The sequence below is a fragment of the Carettochelys insculpta genome, chromosome 8 (assembly GCF_033958435.1).
Source record: "Carettochelys insculpta isolate YL-2023 chromosome 8, ASM3395843v1, whole genome shotgun sequence".
Lineage (NCBI taxonomy): Eukaryota > Metazoa > Chordata > Testudines > Carettochelyidae > Carettochelys > Carettochelys insculpta.
The window spans coordinates 50,271,629-50,291,769 of NC_134144.1; the positions used below are offsets into that span (position 1 = coordinate 50,271,629).

Sequence of the window (20,141 nt, forward strand, 5' to 3'; positions counted from 1 at the left end):
AGGCTCGCTCCTTCCAGGTCTACCTGCTTGGCCCTCTTCTCCACCTACAGTCCCAAATTCTTGGCCACCCATTGAAGCAGGATCTGCTGCTCTTGCCAATCTTCTGGCAGGTTGGCGCTTGAGGGTCCCTCCACTGCCTCATCTGGAGGTGAGGATGACTGTACCACCTGGGAGGACCTTGGGCACTGCCCCCTGTGGGTGAGGGTGGGTTCATGGGTCAGAACAGTCTCCTCTACCCTGACATCCAAATGCAACTCATGCAATGAGCCTGGTAATGCCAGTGCTTCCAACTGGGGCTCAGAGGTTGTAGACGAGTGGTAGTAGGTCATCCGTCGTGTCTGACAATGATGTCTTGAGCTTCCACAGGCTCATTGGTTGTGGACTCACATGCGGCTGAGAAGTCCAAGCTTTGAACAGCATGGGCGTTCACAGTGGGGGCAAGGGAATTGTCTTGGCTTTGTTGGTGTGGCTGCTGCTGTTGCTTTCTTCCTCTCACGAGCATCAATGAGGCATATGCGTCGCTGCGCTTTAAAGTTGTCATATGCGTGTCGTATGAGAGCATGCCAGCCTGTCCGGTCTTTTGCATGCTGCTCTAGCCGAACTGGTTTTAAACCAGCATGAGCGATGTTGGCCTTCATGCAGTCTTTATATCTCTTGCGAGGCCTACCTTGATTCCTTTTGCCCTGGGAGAGTTAACCATAGAGGAGTTCCTTAGGGTTTCTTGACTCCTCCATTTGTATGACGTGCCTTGTCCAGTGAAGCTGGACTTTCAGAATAATGGCTTTGATGCTCGTGGTTCCTGCTCTATCCAGGAATTCCAGGTTCGTAATTCTGTCCTGTCATTGAATGTGCAGTACTGACCTCAGGCTGCGTGTGTGGAAGCACTCCAGCAGTTTTTTTGTTTTCTGTATAAGGTCCAGGTTTCAGAGCCATGCAGGAGACTGGTCAGGACTACAGCCTTGTATACTTTCAGTTTAGTCGACTGTCGGATATTGTGCTGATTCAACACTCGCGTTCTCAGACGTCCTAATGCACAGCTGGTCTGCCAGATTCTGGCATTGATTTCTTTGTCAAGGGAGCCACCATTGGCTATCACACTGCCACAGTACTTGAACTCCTCTACTGTTTTTAACTCTGTTCCTTCAATAAAGATTGAAGTGGGGTGAACAGCAGATCCTAGAGCAGGTTGAAACAGTACCTTGGTCTTTCCGAGGCTGATGGTCAAACCAAAGAGGCAAGTGGCATCAGCAAACCTGTTGACGATGAGCTGGAGATCAGATTCCTTGTGTGCCATAAGTGCACAGCAGTCAGCAAAAAGGGATTCAAGGATGAGTCTCTTAAGCGTCTTGGTTTTAGCATTCAGATGACAAAGGTCGAAAAGTGACCCGTCAAGTCTGTATTTTACATAGGCTCCATGGTCCAGGTCCTAACTGCGTGGCTGAGGACGCACATGAAAAAGGTTGAACAACACTGGGGCCAGCATGCACCCGTGCTTCACACCACTGGATATCTCAAATGGATCTGAGGACTCGCCATTTGAAAGAATAAAGCCAACCATGTCATCAGGGAACAGGCATATGAGGTTAACGAATCTTCTCTGGCAGCCAAGTTTTGACAGGATAATCCACAGGACTTCTCCGATGACGGTGTCAAACGCCTTGGTCAGGTCTATAAAGACAGCTCTATGCACTTTTCCTGGACCTGACGAACAGCAAAGATCATGTCAATGGTGCTGTGGCCTGGGCGAAAAACCACACTGTGCCTCTGGTAGGTTTTCCTCTGAGATGCTGCTGTTCAGACAGTTGAGGATGACTCAAGCTAAGATCTTCCCAGCAGTACAGAGAAGGGAGATGCCCCGGCAATTTCCACAGTCAGCTTTGTTGCCCTTGTTCTTGAAGAGTGAGAGGATTGTGGTGTTCTTAAAGTCTTTGGGCATGTCTTCTCCCTCCCAGACACTGATTAAGATGTTGTGAAAGGCTCCAAGTGACACTGGTCCTGCTGCTTTGAAAATTTCAGCAGGGATACCGTCCTTCCCAGGGGCTTTGCTAGAGCTGGTCTGGCTGATTGCCTTTTTGATCTCATACATTGTAGGGGGAAGGTCAAGACTGTCTACTGTTGATTTCTGAGGGATCTGCCACAGGATCGACAATGGAGGGTCTGCTGAGAAGGTTGCTGAAGTGCTCTCTCCATCTATTGTTGATGCTGTTCTTCTCCCTCAGAAGGGTCATGCCATCTCCAGACAGGAAAGGTGTAGTACTTGGCTTTGAAGGTCCATATATAGCTTTGATAGCAGTGAATAACATCTTGGAGTTCTTGGTGACAGTGTAGTATTGGATTTCATCAGCTTTACTCTCCCACCACTCATCTTGCATTTTGCAAAGTGCCGTTTGCACCTGGCTCTGAAGGTGTTTGAAACAATCACGTTTGGAGATTGAGGACTGATCGTTTTGCCATAGCAGAAATGCACTCTGTTCTTTCTCTAAGATCTTCATGATGGCCTCGTCATTTTCATCAAACCAGTCTTGGTGAACTCTCTTTTTCATTCTTAGTGTTGACTTGGCTGACTCCATCACCAGAGTTTTGAACTGCTCCCACTTTTGTGTTGGGTCTCCAGTCAGAGGTCCATGGGACTTCAGCACTTCGCCAAAGCAGGCTGCAAATCTGTCACGATGACCAGTATGTTGCAGTTTCCCGATGTTGAAGGAGGGTCTGACAACCTTGAGCTTCTTGCGGTGCAGTGGTGTGATGGCAGCATAAGGACTGATCTGACGAGTCTATGATCAGTCCAGCACTCAGCTCCCTGCATGGCCCTGGTGATCTTAACATCTTGAATGTCCCACCTGCAACTGATGACAGTCAATCAGGTGCCACTGTTTTGATCTCGGGTGCATCCATGTGGTCTTGTATTTATCGGCTTGCCTGAAGAGAGTGTTGGTAATTGTCAGGTTGTTTTCTGCACACAAGCTCAGCAGACAGACATTGGCATTCATATTACCAACACCATGATGCCCCAGCACTCCTTTCCAGGTCCTACAGTCCTTGCTGACCCTGGCGTTGAAATCACCCAACAGGAGAAGCTTGCCACTCGGAGGAGTTGCTTTCACAAGATGGTCAAGCTCCTCATAGGGACTTTCTTTCGCTTTGTTGCTGCTAGTCAGTGTGGGGGCGTAAGCGCTGACGACTGTAATGTGGCGAGACGTGTTGAGGGGGAAGCGAAGCTTGATCAGATGCTCACTGATGCAAGTTGGTAGATCAGGAAGCTGGTGCAGAAGTGAAATCTTGATGGCGAATCCCACTCCAAGGATTCTGTCTTAATTTTCTGGCCTGCCTTTCCAGAAGAAGGTGTAACCTCCTTTTGGTTCGCAGATGGATCCTTCCTTTGCCAGTCTGGTCTCGCTCAGGGTGGCTATGTCAATGTTATAATGTGCCAGTTCTCTTGCTATAAGGGCCATTCTTCTCTCAGACCTCATAGCATTCTCCCTGTCCAAGAGGGTGAGAACGTTCCATGCTGCAAATATAATCTTTCTTTTCACCATTTTTCGGCCGCTGTGAGAGTAAAACTGCCAGCTGCGGCATGTTGACCATTTTGATTGGGACAAGCAATTTTTGGGACACCGTCTCTAGTCCCCTCCCTCATTTTGAGGGTGAGCAGTGCTGTTCCTAAAAAGGCCTGCTCAGTTGCCTGGGATGCTGCTGAACTCCTCTGTTGTCCCGGTGTCAGAGTCGAGTGACCAAAGTCCACAGGCTGCCTACGTGCAGGTGTGGAGCTACGACTCCCAATGGTCACCCCCATCTGTCGCTTCGCCCCCCCACCATTGCCTCAGGACTTTGAGGTAGACAGAAGTGATGAGAATGTGCAAAGAACCTGTGTGGGAGAATGTTTAAGTAGAGAAGCTGTTGCACAGGGGCACTTCCACGCTCTTGACCTCAGAAGCCTGGTTCCAGTGGTACGAAAAGCTGGGACTCCCTCGGCTGCAGTGGATGGTCATGCCGTCTTTGGTGCCCTTCGCTCTCCACAGAGCGTTGCAGAACTGCCTTCCTGGTCATTGGATCTTGCTGTTGATCTCATCTGCCCAGTCTGCCTGGGCCAACTTTGCATGCTGGGATAGGCAATTCTCTGTCTCACCACAGGTTTTGGGGGTGGGGGGGGGGAGATGAGTGGTACAAAGGGGACATGGTAATGACTGGCATGCTCCATGTTCTCCTATTAGATCACTGCTCTGGTCATGGGCTGTGCTGCCAAGGTGGCACCACAGATGTTGATGCGGTGGTCTTGGATACCCATTAGGTGAGGGGCTGAACTGCTCTTCCATGCCAAGGAATTCCCTTCCAATGACCACAGTGGGGACACCAATGCCTGTATCTGCCTCCTAATTGTTGCTGCTGCAAACTGGTGCCTGAAGCAAGAGATTCACAGTGCTGGTATCCAGGGAACAGGAGCACCCGAGTCATGACTGAGAGTGCTCTCACAGGGCAGGTGATGACTTGTAGGAAAACGAAAGGATCTGGTATTAGAGACTGGTGCCTTCCCACTAGGCCAGGGGAAGGCAATCAAAATAGCAAGAAGACCCACAATTATAATTCAAGGGCCACAATGCATGCGTATGTGAGATGGTCCTTAACAAATAACATCAAACCATACTTTTTGTAACCCCTATTTTAAGAAAAGTGCACACACTATGATTTGTAATGAGATACATGCTTACTATCGGACACTTAAAAAACTTTTTACATATTCTATTTCCTCACGCTTTACGTATGTGTTTGTACCACTGTCTTACTGACTTTCATTCCTGAACCTTCTCTCCCACTGGAGGATGCTAGGGAGAATTATCCAACATTTCAAGATCACATATCTAAATAGCAAATTATATGAGTCGTTCATTTTTGGGCTTTTAGATTCTCACTGTTTATTCAAAATAATTAAGAGAGGTTTTTTTTTTGTTTTTTGTTTTTTAAATGTTGCAATTATAGCATTGGGAGCCACAAAGAAGTCCTTAAAGAGCCACAGGTTGCAGACCCCTGTCCTAGGCAATCTGGAAACCAGCTTATGGAAGCTGCAGGTGCAGGCAGTGCATGGAGGCCTGCTGCCCCATGTCCCCTTAGGGGCATACAGAGATATGCCAGCAGCAGCCCACTTCTGAGAGTGGCACAGTGCCATTCTAGGCGGGCAGACTACTTGAGCTTAGTTGCACCACCAGCTAGGAACTGCCTGTGGTAAGCATCTTCCAGGAAAAGCCTGAAGTTCACACCACTTTCCTCACCTCAATTGCTTACCCCAGGTCAGAAACACCTACTGCACCCCAACTTCCTCCATTTCCTACACTCCCTCCTGCACCCCAACCCCCTGGGCCCCAACTCGAAGCCCCATCCTACACCAAACCAATTTTAAACATAATTTAACAAAGATAATAAGCAACTCATTAAATATGACAGGGAAAGGATCACTATGTAATGTTTTGTTGACAACAAATGTACAAACAGTATTGTTAACGAATAGTCAAGGGAAAAAAACCTACACAGATGCTGTTTATTCCATTACCTACTTTGCTTATTTAAGTCAGAATTTTCTGTACACCTGCTATCTTTGTGTATGTGTACAAGTAGCTTAATGTGAGATGCAGCTGTCAAATTATTTTGGTCAAAGACAAAAACGAAAACGTGGCACTTTTTGAGGTTGCTGATTCTTGTACTAGAGTCATACCACTCTGTATTTGCTGTCATCCTACCCCTCCATCTTATGGAATGTTTCCATTAAACTACCAAAGGAAGAAACTATGGGTGAGCAAAGAAAAATCTAGAAAAAGGAGATACAGAAAAATGACTATATATGGAAGGTATGTTTTGGGGACTATACTTCAGGTATCCTAAATAGGCCTATGTGGAACTAAGGTAATCCTTTTAAAAGACAAAACAAAAGAAAAAACAAAACAAAACAAAAAGACTACCACTAACCCTCTACAGAAAAGATTAAGGAAAACTCTAAGAAAGCTTTGGAAAAATCTTGAAGCTCCAGAATTAGCCTGGTATTTATAGCATAGCTTCCTAATGTGTTCTTTGAGCTTCCTAGCATGTTGGTTTTTTCCATCTGTTAGCTGTCAATATGGTATAACCTTATATTTAGATTATATAAATGTGCAAAAGAGCTTTTTAAAAAATAGTGCAGTATAGTTTTGGCTTCATTTCTTAGTGCAAGTCAGCTACTCTAGCATCAAAAAATATAATCTAGGTCAGAGATAATGCTGAATCTTTTCTCATGTAAATAAGTAGCATTCCACTGTTTAATTTTGTCAAAGTTTATTAAAACCACTTATGACTAATGCCTATATGAATCACATTGTCACAGAAAATGTTATGTTCTACCTCATTAAAACAGTCAACTTCATATGCTTTATAAATGAAATCAATTAAATCCAGGTCAAGAATGTATTTTCCCTCTCAGTTAATTAGCAGTGAAGACATGTAAGGCGTGCCCTGTTTGTCTTAAACAAAGAGTATGAATTGCAAAATTGTTTGCATTTTCATTTCATCTTGGTTAAATACTGAAATTCTCTGCTGCATACTGCTCTCTTGATTTGTTTTCTAATATAAATTCAATCTTTTGTAGAATTTTATTGCCTGAAGTATATTTAGCAATAATCTTTTCCACCATAGCATGCAAATATCAAAATAAAATAAAAAGTGTGCCTCACTATAAAAATGTATTAATTTTTAACAAGTACTTATAATGCTTTTCATGTTGTTCCTCCTACTTACCTACAGGTCCTTTTGGTTTCTTGACTATCTGGGTGCACACTGAAATTTGCTTCAGAGATAGTCCTGTCTGCAGTTTGGCTATGGACTTAGTTCACTGGGATGAAGTCCTTTTCTTATTATGCTCCTTGTCTGTGGTATTTTTTGCACCCCTAGTTACATTTGTTGTGTCGGTAATATTTTTACATTAAATCACAAATCAAATCTTTTGATTTCACTTTTTCACTTTTCTTCACCTTTCTCAACATCCTGAAACACCCTAAACTATGTATTGTAATTTCTATTTATTAAAAGAAAAATTGGAGAAAGGGGTAGAGAAAGAAATAAAGATATCTTTTGCTAAGCCAGGGAGACGATTATGCTGTTTCTACACATGCCACAATAAACATCCCGAAATATGTTAATGAGACACGGATGCAAATTCCCCATGCCTCACTAGCATACGGTCACGTGACTGGGAGTCTGGAAGACGCCCTTCCGGACTGCAAATCAGGTGACCTTATGCTAATGAGGTGCAGGGAACTTGCATTGGCACCTCATTAGCCTATTACAGGTTGTTTATTAGCATGACACTTTTGGAGAAAGAGGCATGTGTAGAAACAGCCTTATTGTATATCCAAGAATAAGAAATACCAGATAAATTAAAAATGAGTAATTAAGACTTGTGTAGTGACAGTAGTTGCACAAAAAGTATCAATTTAAAGAATATTTTTTCAATCAAATTAAGTTATACTACCCATCACTGATATGTGCTAAACACGCTAGGTTTTAAGTACCACAGCAAATAAGCCCAAGATTTTAAAAACAACAACAGTGTAGTTAATATCACAAGATAAAAGATATGTAATATGCAGTAGTATTTTTTCTCTCTCTCTCTCTCTCTCCTGCTAACCCTAACGGCCGCTATTCTGCGAAGTGATGGGGCAATACAGGTTATAAGCCATTCACTGGGATTTTGTGCAGATACATGAATGCTGACACATCCCATTGCAGAAACAGTGCATGGATGGGACTCAATGCTTCTCTCTCTCTCTCAAAAAAAAAGACAGCTCTGTTTTATCATTGAAGTATTTACCTCAGCTGCAGCATAGTATGCTGCTGTCCGTAAGTTTCTCTAGAGCAGACTTTTAAACTGGTATTTTCAATTTCTCAGACACTGAGAGCAACTAGGAGACACTGCATGGCTCTTTGATTCAATTAGCTGGCTTCTTTTAAATATCTGAATATTCAAATTCAATACATTAACACATGGTTTGAACAGGGACAGCAATTACCTGACCCATTATAAGGACTCTTCTACATACTTTGATGTTTTATCTAACTCTTAACTTCCCGCCCTCTCTGCACCCCAGCACCCCTCTGCTCTTCTGATTTGCCAACCTTGATAACAATTTTTCTGATTTGTAAACCCTGATAACGATTTTTGGACTTCTGTGCTTTATATATGGAGTCTGTTCTGGTAAGACTATGATCTGAAGAAGTGGGTCTGTCCCACGAAAGCTCATCACCTAATAAATGATTTTGTTAGTCTTTAAATTGCTACATGACTCCTTTTTTGTTTTGATAGAACACAGACTAACACGGCTATCTCTGTCACTATTAAACAAGCTTACTGTGTTCATCTAAAGTGTAAATACACATTATTGTAGGATCTTAATATTTAGGTTTTTGTAAAATTTGGGGGCACTGTGAGATATACACTTACAAACGTTCTTCATGAACAGTGACAGGTTAAAATCTGTTTACACTGGATGCTTCTATGTACAAAGCAAGTATAGAAAAGACATTTGCCTTCCACTATGGACAAGATTACCTCAAAGGCTAACATTCGTCATAGCTTTTGTGCCTCTACTGTGACTGCAGATCATGACACAAAGCAAATATGGTAGCACCCTTTGTCAGATGGACTCTTATCTACTAGGGAGCACACCAGGAATCTTTAAAGAAATAACAGAAAATAACAAAGTTCCCCCGCTCTATGTTAGCTGAGGGGATGATCAATAAAAACATAGGTGTAAAAGAAATAAAGAAACATTATAAAAACACTTATATATAAAAAGAGACAAATGCAGTTTTTAAATGTGAGAGAAATGGGGTGGGATGTAGAGGGAACGGTCGAAACACTGTTGGGACCTACTGCAACAGGTTGCTGCAGATCTAAGGTGTGACCCAAATACCCACACAAAACTCCAGGAGAATTCACACACAGGCAGTTGTTGCCTCATTAAACATTTCCAATCTCTAACTCAGGCCAACAGTTCCAACGAAAGCTTGAGTGAATACAGATTTACAGGACTGGGCTCTCAGCTCCCGTCTTTAATTGATAATTTCTACGTATTCAAGACATTCTCTGAAACAGCTGAGCTTTTTTAAAGATATTTTTGCATCTAAATAAACCATTGTATCATTCACGAACACCCTTGGAACCAGAGGTTTAACAAGACAGTATTTGTTTACTTGCGTGTAATGGGGTTGGCAACCCCTACTGCACACCCCCTCCTCTAGCTGGGTATGTCTGCATTCGTTAGTTCTGGTGACCCCTTTCAGTGGGTTTTCAGGCAGATTTTTCCACAACAGCACTCCAGCTGAATAACACACTGTCAGCGCATTAACCAGAACAAAACCCTCACTGAGGGTACAGTCCACCACAGCCTATTTTTAGTACCTCTCCAGTGGTATCACTCTCTAGTCTTGCCTGGGCTTGGTGTTTAAGCAGTCTACCTCAGTATGAGATTCTCCCCATGGCTTCCTCCCTGAAGACACTATCTTCCTGGAGCTCTGACGATTACTTAGAAAAATTAGATGTCTGCAAGTCACGAGAGCATGATGAAATGCATCCTAGAATACTTAATGAGTTGATAGAGGAGATTTCTGATCATTTAGCTATCATCTTTCAAAAGTCCTGGAAGTCAGGAAAGATTCTAGAAGATTGGAAAAGGACATATATAGTGCCCATTTATAAAAAGGGGAAAAAGAACAACCCAGGAAACTACAGACTAGTCAGTTCAACTTCTGTGCTGGGAAAGATAATGAAGCATATAAATAAGGAATTCACCTGTAAACATCTGGAAGAAAATAAGGTGATTGGTAACAGCCAGCATGGATTTGTAAAGAACAAATCATGCCAGAACAATCTGGTAGCCTTTTTTTGACAGGATAACAAATCTTGTAGATAAGGAAGAAGTGGTAGATGTGGTATACCTAGACTTTAGTAAGGCATTTGACATGGTCTCGCACGATCTTCTTATCAATAAACTAAGCAAATGCAACTTAGATGGGGCCACTATAAGGTGGATGCATATCTGGCTGGATAATCTTTCTCAAAGAGTAGTTATTAATGGTTCGCAGTCAAGCTGGAAGAGCATAACAAGTGGGGTTCTACGGTGATCTGTTTTGGGATAGGTTCTATTCAATATCTTCGTCAATGATTTAGACATTGGCATAAAGCATATGCTGATTAAGTTTGCAGATGATACCAAGCTGGGAGGGGTTGTAAATGCTTTGCATGATAGGGTCATAATTCAAAATGATCTGGACAAACTAAAGAAATGGTCTGAGGTAAATAGGATGAAGTTTAATAAAGACAAATGCAAAGTACTCCACTTACGAAGGAATAAGTAGCTTCATACGTATAGAATGGGAAATGACTGTCTAAGGAATAGTGCGGAGAGGGATTTAGGGATCATGGCAGGCCACAAGCTAAATATGAGTCAACAGTGTGATGCTGTTATGGAAAAAAAAAAAGCAAACAAGATTCTGGGATGCATTAGCAGGAGTGTAGCAAGCAAGACACAAGAAGTCATTCTTCCGCTCTACTGTGCACTGATTAGGCCTCAGTTGGAGTAGTGTGTCCAGTTGTGGGTACCACATTTAAATAAAGATGTGGAGAAACTGAAGAAGGTCCAGAGAAGAGCAACAAGAATGATTACAGGTCTAGAGAACATGAGTATGAGGGAATACTCAAAGAACTGGGCTTGTTTAGTTTATAAAAGAGAAGACTTAGAGGGGACACAATAACAGTTTTCAAGTACTATAAAGAGAGTTACAAGGAGAAGGGAGAAAAATTGTCCTCCTCAGCTTCTGATGATAGGACAAGGCGCAATGGGCTCAAGCTGCAGCAAGGGAGGTTTAGATTAGACATCAGGGTGGCTAAACACTGGAATAAATTTCTTAAGGAGGTTGTGGAATCTCCATCCCTGGAGATTTTTAAGAGCACGTTAAATAAATACTTATCAGGGATGGTCTACATGGTGCTTGGTTCTGCTGAGAGGGCAGGGAATTGGACTCGATGACCTCTCGAGGTCCCTTGCAATTCTAGTGTTCTATGATTCTATGCTCAGTCCCTATTGAGTCCTAACAGCCAGCCAGTAGCATCTCACTCTCCCAGGCCCTACCCACACTGAGCTGTCAGTGGTCTTGCTGTTCTTCAAGGTAGCTAGGTTTACAGTCATTTGTTCTCCACATCCAAGCAGCAATTAATTTCTGCTGTATTAGGACACTCCCTTTATATGATCCTCCTGGGCCCTGATTGGTGCTTCCCCTGCAGCAACTCTAGTCTGCATGGAGAATCTCTCCAATGCTCCTTTCCTGGAATGGGTATGACAGAGCCCTGAAATCTCCAGCAAGAGACCTTTGGACCTAAATCCACCCCATCACACCAAAGAAATAAAGTTCTTAAGAACATGGCTTAAGATAATTTTCAAATATTATGCAAAATATTTCAGCTGTGCAGCTTTATTCTATGAATACAATATACCAGAATAAAAATATTCTTAATTTCATATTTAAATGTATTCCTAATATACAGTTGAAGTAAAAGCAATATGTACTTGTGAAAAATGTACATACCCTCCCTTAACCATGCAAATCTAATCACTATACATATTATGAAACTAATTATCTGGCAACAGGGTATTTCTATGGATACAGCAGACTTCCATCTAGTATTGCAGTACCTACATCAAATGGCCAACGGAAAATAATCTTAAATACAAAAAATGCCTCAAAGTCACCAAGACGACTGTGGCACGTGGTCTCAGCTCACACGTATACATGATTTCTCAGCTAATAATTCCAAAACCAAAAAGTGTCTTAAGCTATAAAAAAGGAGCTTTTTGAAAAGATGTCAATGGAAATATTCAAGAAAGGCTATTTTTTCAATAAAAAACTGCAATCATTACTTCAGACATTCATATTCATTATACATACATGTTGTCCTCATCAGCATTATAAATACAATTGAACAGCAATGGTGTGTGACTTTATCTAACACTTTTGCCCACCTATATTCATAAAAGAGTGTCTTTTTACATGCACTGGACAAGGACATTGCTGTTGCTCGAAAGGTATCATACTGACACTCTTAATTATTTTGCTTCTCCATTGCCTCAGGGCCCTCCCCTGTTTTCTGTCTCCTTCCATCCAGCCTACCTTTCTTCTCCTGCACTTTTCTAGGACAAGGATTTATCTGTAGTCAGACATGTGTTGTCCGGGATTGGATTCTAGCGTAGTCTTTTGATTGGATGGGTTCCTCGTTTTACAAACCTCTTATGTACTTAAAAACTTTATGTACTTATTCTTCTGTTCTCCATTTTCCCCCTCTACTTAGAAAACAACCATGATACTTATGCCACAATGGATGGCAAAATGTTTACCTATTTTAGTTTCTACTATGTATAAGTAATGGAAAATTTGAAAGAAAATTATTGACTTTTGAAGGAACATATCTACTCTTATTATCATCTGTACTTTTAAAAACGCATATGACTGAGTAACCAGTTTGTGAACGAAATTTGTGGAAAAATAACGTTTGTCATTTCAGCAAACCTGTTTTTCCACTTGCTTTGTGAACTATGCGTTTAGCTTTCTAATGTGTGAATGGTTTAAAAAAGCACCTTGTATCCCATTCTATTCTGTTAAAATTCACACAGTTTGACTAATAAAAGATTCAGAGAAATTTTCAGAAAACATCAAAGAAGGACAAAAAGTGATCTACAAGTAGCATTAAAGTAAACCAGGGTAAAAGTGCCATTCAAAAAATTGATGAGAATTTAGGTTTGAAAACTTGTTTAAAATTCCATATCTAGCATGCACCATGCTGAAATTTCTAAAAGATACATACCATCTTAACCAGAAGTTGTGATCTGGTCCAAGAAAATGCATGGGGAAATTCTATGGCCTCTTTTTACAAAGGTAACCTAAGTCTTGTTTTTATTAATTTTTAGAACACTTACTATGGTTGTTTTATTAAATAAATAGCTTTTAAAATAAATTACAAAGAAAGAACATTAAATAACATTAAATTCTTACATGATACTCTGAACAAATGGGCTTTATCTTATGGCTATAGGCTGGCTATACCTTCCAGGGAAGAATCAACAGAAAAAATACATCCTGAAATGTCATAGATGACAAAAGCCATCCATAGCAGTACTTCATGGTCCAATGAAAGACAAAATATGTAATAATTAAATTAATGAGATGAATTGGCCCTTTACCCTGGTTACATGGGCACTCAGCACATAAATCTGATGTTAGATTATTTTAAAGTTACCTTTAAAAGAAAAGGAAAAAATAGAAGAGAACACTTTAAAAATTATTCAGAAAGCTGCATAAAATATCTACAACTGGTATCAGGGAAGGGAAACAAGGGGAAAGATAAAGATGAAAAAAAATTTCTTACCTAGGATTAGGTAAACTGGTGGAAAAAATCCATGGACCTTGGGAAGTTCACTCAACCCTTGCACAGAATTAGTGTTATAATGCTTCAAGAGCCCTCTATATTGCCTTCTCTGTTTTACTGAGATGACACCTCTTCCTCCTATAACAAAATGTACATTGTATTAAAGTCATCTTTACAGAGAAACAGCTCTAACTACCAAGTAACTGTACTTCATATAATATGTGTGATGTGTCTCTGACAAACTGCTCCATCGCACAAGGGTGATGGCTCTATAAAAGCAATTTGCACAGTAAGAACAATTAAAAGTTGAGTCAATTTATTTACTGGGCAAGAAGAGAGACAACTGCATTATCTCATGTTGTTTAGAGGAACAACATTAAAGCTTAAAAAAACAAAAAAAGAGTTAAACCTTTATACAAAATTTGTACTCTGAATGGGCTAAATAAAGTCTTCCCACCCTTGTCTGTCTCATACCAGCTTCACTATGGCTACATCTACACTATAAGACAAAAATAGAATTTATATCAATTTTCTAATACTGGAATTTATAAAGTTTGATTTTGACCATCCTTGCTGCCACTGTGCTTACCACAAAGTCAAGTCATTGCTGCTACACACAAATTGGCTAACATCGACTCTTGCAGTAGCGCATTGTGGGAAGCTATCCCACAATTCCCTCATCTACGTAGCAGTCTGGTCTTAATGGCCGTGTCTACACGTGCCCCAAACTTCGAAATGGCCATGCAAATGGCCATTTCGAAGTTTACTAATGAAGCGCTGAAATGCATATTCAGCACTTCATTAGCATGCGGGCGGCAGCGGCGCTTTGAAATTGATGTGCCTTGCCGCCGCGCGGCGCGTCCAGATGGGGCTTCTTTTCGAAAGGACGCCGCCTACTTCGAAGTCCACTTATTCCCATGAGCTCATGAGAATTTTTTGGTTTCCCCACACATGACATTGCCAACACAGGTGCAGCAACTGTATTCTCAACTGGCCATCCACTGAGTGTCCCACCTCCCATCATTGCATGCATGTGATCCTTGAAAATAATACAGGGGCCCAGAATGCTTTTTACATTGAGAAGAAAGTAGGAAGAATATTTGGTTTCCCCATACACTACACTGGTGTTGGAAAAGGTATTTGGCAGTGAGGCCTGGTATGGGCGAAGGGGGCATTTAGTGGGGGGCCAGCTGAAGTGGTCCTTCCCTGGCGGCAGCAAGCCCTTTAACCACCAGGGGAAACTTTTCTCTGGCAGTAGCAAGCCCCTTAGCTGCCGGGGGAGACCTTGTCCCCGGCAGCAGCAGCAAGCCCTTTAGCCACCGGTGGAAGCTTTTCCCCAGCAGCAGTGAGCTCTGGTATGGGCCAAGGGGGTGTGTGTGTCAGTGGAGGATGACTTGAGATGTTCCTTGCCCAGTGGTAGCAAGCCCTTTAGCTGCCAAAGAAGATTTTTTCCCAGTGGCAAGGAGGCCTCATATGGGCAAAGGGCGGGGTGTCAATTGTTGCGGGGCCAGTTGAGGCAGTAGGACTTTTCCTTTTCCCCATGGCAGCAGCAAAGCCCCCAGTATCTTAACTGCTGGGGGAGACCTCCCACTGCAGCAGCGAAGTCTAGAATATCTCCCCCGCTCTTCATGCCATACATGCACGACTGGCAGCATGGTCAGCACTGAATGGCAGGCACATCCTTTTACTAGGCTGGGTTGGGTTGGGGGCTACCATGTGATGTGGCTGAGTGTGGGAAAGACCCAGACTGTATGGCACTTGAGGGGGACAGAAGAGGTTCGCACACAAATGTCAGCCGCTGAGAACAATTTTCTTGGCCTGTTTTGAAAGCATGACCCCCCAGCACAGCCTTGTTGACACATGGTATAGTGGGTCAGCGGCTTGCACCAGGCAGCACAGAAAAAAAATAGCAAGTGTACAGACAGATCCTCGAACTCTCTGCAGGGAGTATTTGAATGGGTAGATGCACTCACAGCGCCAATAGCATAGAAAGAAAGAAGCCATTTTCTTAGGCTGTCATACTAACATGAGCCCACAGCTAAAAGCTCACTGCTGACACTTGGAAATTCATGGCTGTCATATTACTGGAGAGTAGCGGCCAGAAAAGAGCAGTGAGAGGGGCATTATGAGTTACATGCAGGACACTTCTGGAGGCTAATAAAGTGCTTCCACACTTCCCTTTAATTGAACTTCTGAGTTCGAGCTTGATGCTATACCTGTCAGGTAACTGCAATTTTGTAATCTCCAGATTAGTGCACCCACAACCAAGCCAACTGTCTTTACAGTGAAGACAGTAACGTGGTAAAATCCAGATAACTGATTAAACTGGATTTCATATTATAGCGTAGAAGCAGCCTATGACTATCCAATGCATTTCTGATTTTCCTCTGTTTTTAGTTCCTTGCACTCTAGTTGGTATGGTATCATCATGTACTGTATTCTTTCCAAGTCCATTCTTGATGGATGTTGAAACCACTGCAGTCATTTTTCTTGAATGTCTGTTGTCTTTGCTGTATACATTATAAGTTAATTATATATACAGAGTGAAAATTTCAGAACTACAGAATTGACTTTCAATGAGATTTAGGTGCTCTTGAAAATGGGAATCAGACTCCAGAGTCACTTGAAAATAATGTCTATAAAAATTTATCAAATTATTGATAAAGAGGTATTTAGGATTACTTCTTTGTGGCGTATTATATATGTAAATATTGTGTATTTACTTAATAACTTCTGACTTTGTAAAAGGCTGAAACAAATCAATATGAGATGAAAGCTATGTTATGTTGAGCAGTATGTGATATAGTTACACTTGCAGTAAAATTTTCATTTTTACAGCAACAAATGAGTCTGTTTTACAGAAATGTGGCAGGAAAACAAATTAGAAGTCAGAATATTTAATTTTTTTTCCTGTTGGTTTGGGGAGACTAATACACATGAAATTAAACAATGTCCAAAAAGACCAGCTTTGAGTGAAGGATCTCATTTTTCTTTGAATCCCTTTGGACAAAAATGTTTAAGCTCCTAGGATCTGAAAATTTCACCTCACATGCTACTCTACATATGCTAAATAGGATCATACCAACAAGAAGTAGTAGCCCCCTCTACTTTGTGTTTTTACCTCAATTTTAAATGTTCCTGTGTTTGAATACATTAATGTGAAGCGAAAGTATTAAATTCTGCTGACAAGATAATCCCCATTCAAGTTTATATGACAAAGTACTGTGTGCATCTTCAGACCACACAAGGTTTTCAGCTACATAGCATATAAAAAGAGAGATACATTGATATGGTTTAAATGTCACTTGTACTAATGGTGGCTTACATGTCCATTATCTTTACCAACTGAGGCCATGCTACAACAGATGTCAGTCAAGTATGAGCCAACACCACATACCTCTTTACAAATAAGTCAACCTAGAGGTTACATAAAGTCACAGTTAGGAAAAGAATCCAGATTTCTAGTATGGTTGCCTCAAATCTCATCAATTTAGCAAAAATGCCTTTCAGAATAATTATCTATTACACCACACTGTCCTTCCAGAGACAGGATTCCTGATTTCTACATTTTTAGTGCTGTTTAACAGTCACATACCGTACTAGAAATGCATGTATCAACAACTGCTTCTTTTGGGCTTGGTTCAGCCAGAGCCTAAGAGCTTAGCAATTACTCTTTTTGCTGAAGTGGTAGAGGTTTGAGTTGAGGATCTGCAAAGATAGGTTTAAAATCCTGATATCAAACAAGATCAAAATATATTACGGATGCATGTGATATAACTTATTGTAGTTTGAAAAACTAAAATAACTGAATTCACTCAGCAAGAAAATCTCTCTTAAAGAGATTTTATTTTTAAAAAAACTTAAAATCCATAAAATCTGTAAATTACAGCATGAAGCCACAACATACAGGTTGTTCCACATTTAAATTATTTTGGTTGCAGATGTCACACATTGGAAGGTTTGAAAACCGAGATGTATGCTTCACAATGGCACACAGAGGGGACCCAGAAAGAGGGGTTCCACTATAGACAGACCCGCTGCTAAGTGCTAACATGTATCTTGTGGCTACAGCTGCTCAGTGCTCTGTCCAATTTCTAGCTGCTGAGTGATTATGGCACATTTTAGGAAACAAGTAATAACAGACTCCTTCATGCATGTTTTCTCAAGTTGACAGGTTATGCCATCTACATACATATATATATATACTGTTGCTTCTAGCATATTTACTTTGAGTAACTTTTAAATAGTGTCAAAATGTTATACAAAGATCTCCTTGAGACATACCATATATTTTCACATTTTAGGAGGAACATCATTGATAGGAGTGGATTTAGTGTTGCAGTTTGTTCCCCTGAATCCAATCCAGATGGATCTCATCTCCCTGATCTTCTCTCCCTGATCTTGTGAGGCTATCCACTGATTACACCAATCCAGTATGAAAAAACTAGGAAATTAATACAGACAAAAACTTTTAATGACAAACTTGCATCAGGCAACACCTAACCCACCCCAAAACCTTCAAGATGAAATAAGGGAAAAGTTTCAATACTTTTTGCTTCTTTTATACCATACACAATGCTATCAAAACATGTTCCATAAAACTTCCACTTCTATTTCCAACAGAAGCAAAAAACCAATATGTAATTTGTTCAATCAAGTCTGCACTACTTCATCAAGCCTGCAAAACCAAAACAGTGCCCTCATATGTGGGGAATTTGACTATCACATGATCCATGTATTTGGGGAAATTATTTAACATTTCTAAGATGACCATAAAGAATGCAGGAAACCTCTCCCTTTTAACTCATTTACATGGTTTCAAGGTTTTGGGTGTATAGAAAGTAAACTGTCACTGCAAGTGTGTGTGTGTGTTGTATCTCAATAAAATAAACTCAGTGATTCATTTTAGTGGGGTTTAGTTATTGTCAATTGCGAAATACCTGAATAAATGGGTCTCTTATGTTTGAACAGACAAATGTGAAAAAACCATGAAGAAACTATTGAGGCTATTGTAGTCTAATTTATTATATGAAAGAGTTCATAGTTTGTTATATGACAGACTTTTGTATTAAATATTATGCTGCAAGCATTTGTTTTTCAAGTGGTTATAATAAACTCTGTACACAAAGGCTTTGCAGAATACATGCATGATAACAATTGCCATTACTCAGAAGCACAGACTTGTTCATAAAGTGGATTTAACTTGTCATATGGAAGGGTATGGAAAGAAAAAGTAATTTTTTTGAGAAGTGTCATATAGGGTAAGAGGTGATGTAATTTGACAAATACAGTTCCTTTAAGGATTCTGAGGACATTTGCAACAGTATATTAACTGAACAGAATGGAACCAAGGAAGAGAGACCAAAATGAAATAAAGCTATTCTCATGCCTTCAAAGGAGGAGGAGCATTACAGACTTTTAAATCCGTAAAGCAAAATATCATTCTTTTGCAAACGCATTACAATTAAACACACAAATATTTTGATAAAGTAAAAAACAAAAGAAATCTGTCTAACTTCCTTTCAAGGAAAAGGGACTGTTAGTTCTATGGTTTGAGTAGAGGAGCGGGGAGCCAGGGCTCCTATTCCCCACTTAGTTAATGGCTTACTATGTGGTCTCCAACAAGCAAACAAACCTTTCCATATCTGGAATTTCCCCATAGCACAAGCTGTCATGAGGCTAACTAGTGAGAGCCAGAAGTGCCCTGTTCTGCAAGGAATCCCATTAACTTCAGTAGGATTATCTGCAAACTAAAATACAAGTTGATAAGGTACAATATATCAGCATCTGGAACTTAATATTTAAGTGCTAAATATTATGTATTATTATGGGTCTTATGGGTAATACCATTACTCATGTTGAGTATTAGTTTATTGTGTGAACATTCAAATTGGAATCTATGAGACTACCTGAAGAGTAAAACATTTGTCATGAATATTTTGGACACTATTATCTCTTCTCTTCTTTCATCCCAAAGCATCTTGGGAGTCACAGGAAGCAGTGCAACTTCCCCATTCATTCCTCTCCATGGCTTGTGCCTCCACTAAGCCCCGTCTGGTCACATTCCTGAATTTTATATCCTGTGATCTCATCAGTCGTTGGATAAGTAGGTATTCTGCAGTGTCCGCACTATTATAATCTTTTGACTACATCCAATCCCATATCCTTCATTACACACCCTATTCTCTTTCTGAAGTCCATTTGTCTTAAATCATTCCACTTTACTCATACAGTCTTTCAAAGAACTCTCCTTGCTATTGCCTCCAGCCTTCTGATGTCTATTTTACTAAATACAGCTGCTTCCAGAACACAGCGTAATATTGTTAGTACACCGACTTGATAAATTTTCACTTTAGGACCAAATGTAATGTTATTATCAGTCCATAATGTTATCAATTTCTGTGCTGCACCCCTGTCTAACACACACTTCCTTTTAACTTCATCCTTAATGGGACTATCAGCAGTGATGAAGCTTCTTAGGTACTCTTAAGAGTCTATTTGTTCTAAAACTTCATTGCTACTGCCTTTCAATGCTTTATCTATTGTCCCTTTTCCAAGAGACAATGACTTGACCTTCTTGGCATTTACTGTTAGTCCAAGTCAGCTACAGCAGTTTTCCAAGGTAATAAAAACTATCATCACTAAGTCAAACATTCAGCCAGTCATATGATGCATAAACTAAAGATACTAGCTCTGGATCATATAA

At 40.7% G+C, this 20,141-nt stretch overlaps 1 protein-coding gene across 10 annotated transcripts in view; it reads right to left on the reverse strand.

Moving 5' to 3' along the window:
• The window catches only part of MBD5 (methyl-CpG binding domain protein 5), a 253,948-nt gene that overhangs the window by 109,327 nt on the left and 124,480 nt on the right, over window positions 1–20,141 (reverse strand). For 9 of the 10 annotated variants that reach the window (XM_075001486.1, XM_075001482.1, XM_075001485.1 and 6 more), the window contains 2 exons: window positions 17,720–17,879; window positions 13,436–13,573 (listed from right to left, as the gene is read on the reverse strand). The gene's annotated coding sequence lies outside the window, so the exon portion shown is untranslated. The remainder of the gene's footprint in view (window positions 1–13,435; window positions 13,574–17,719; window positions 17,880–20,141) is intronic. The other variant, XM_075001479.1, reaches the window with a different exon arrangement.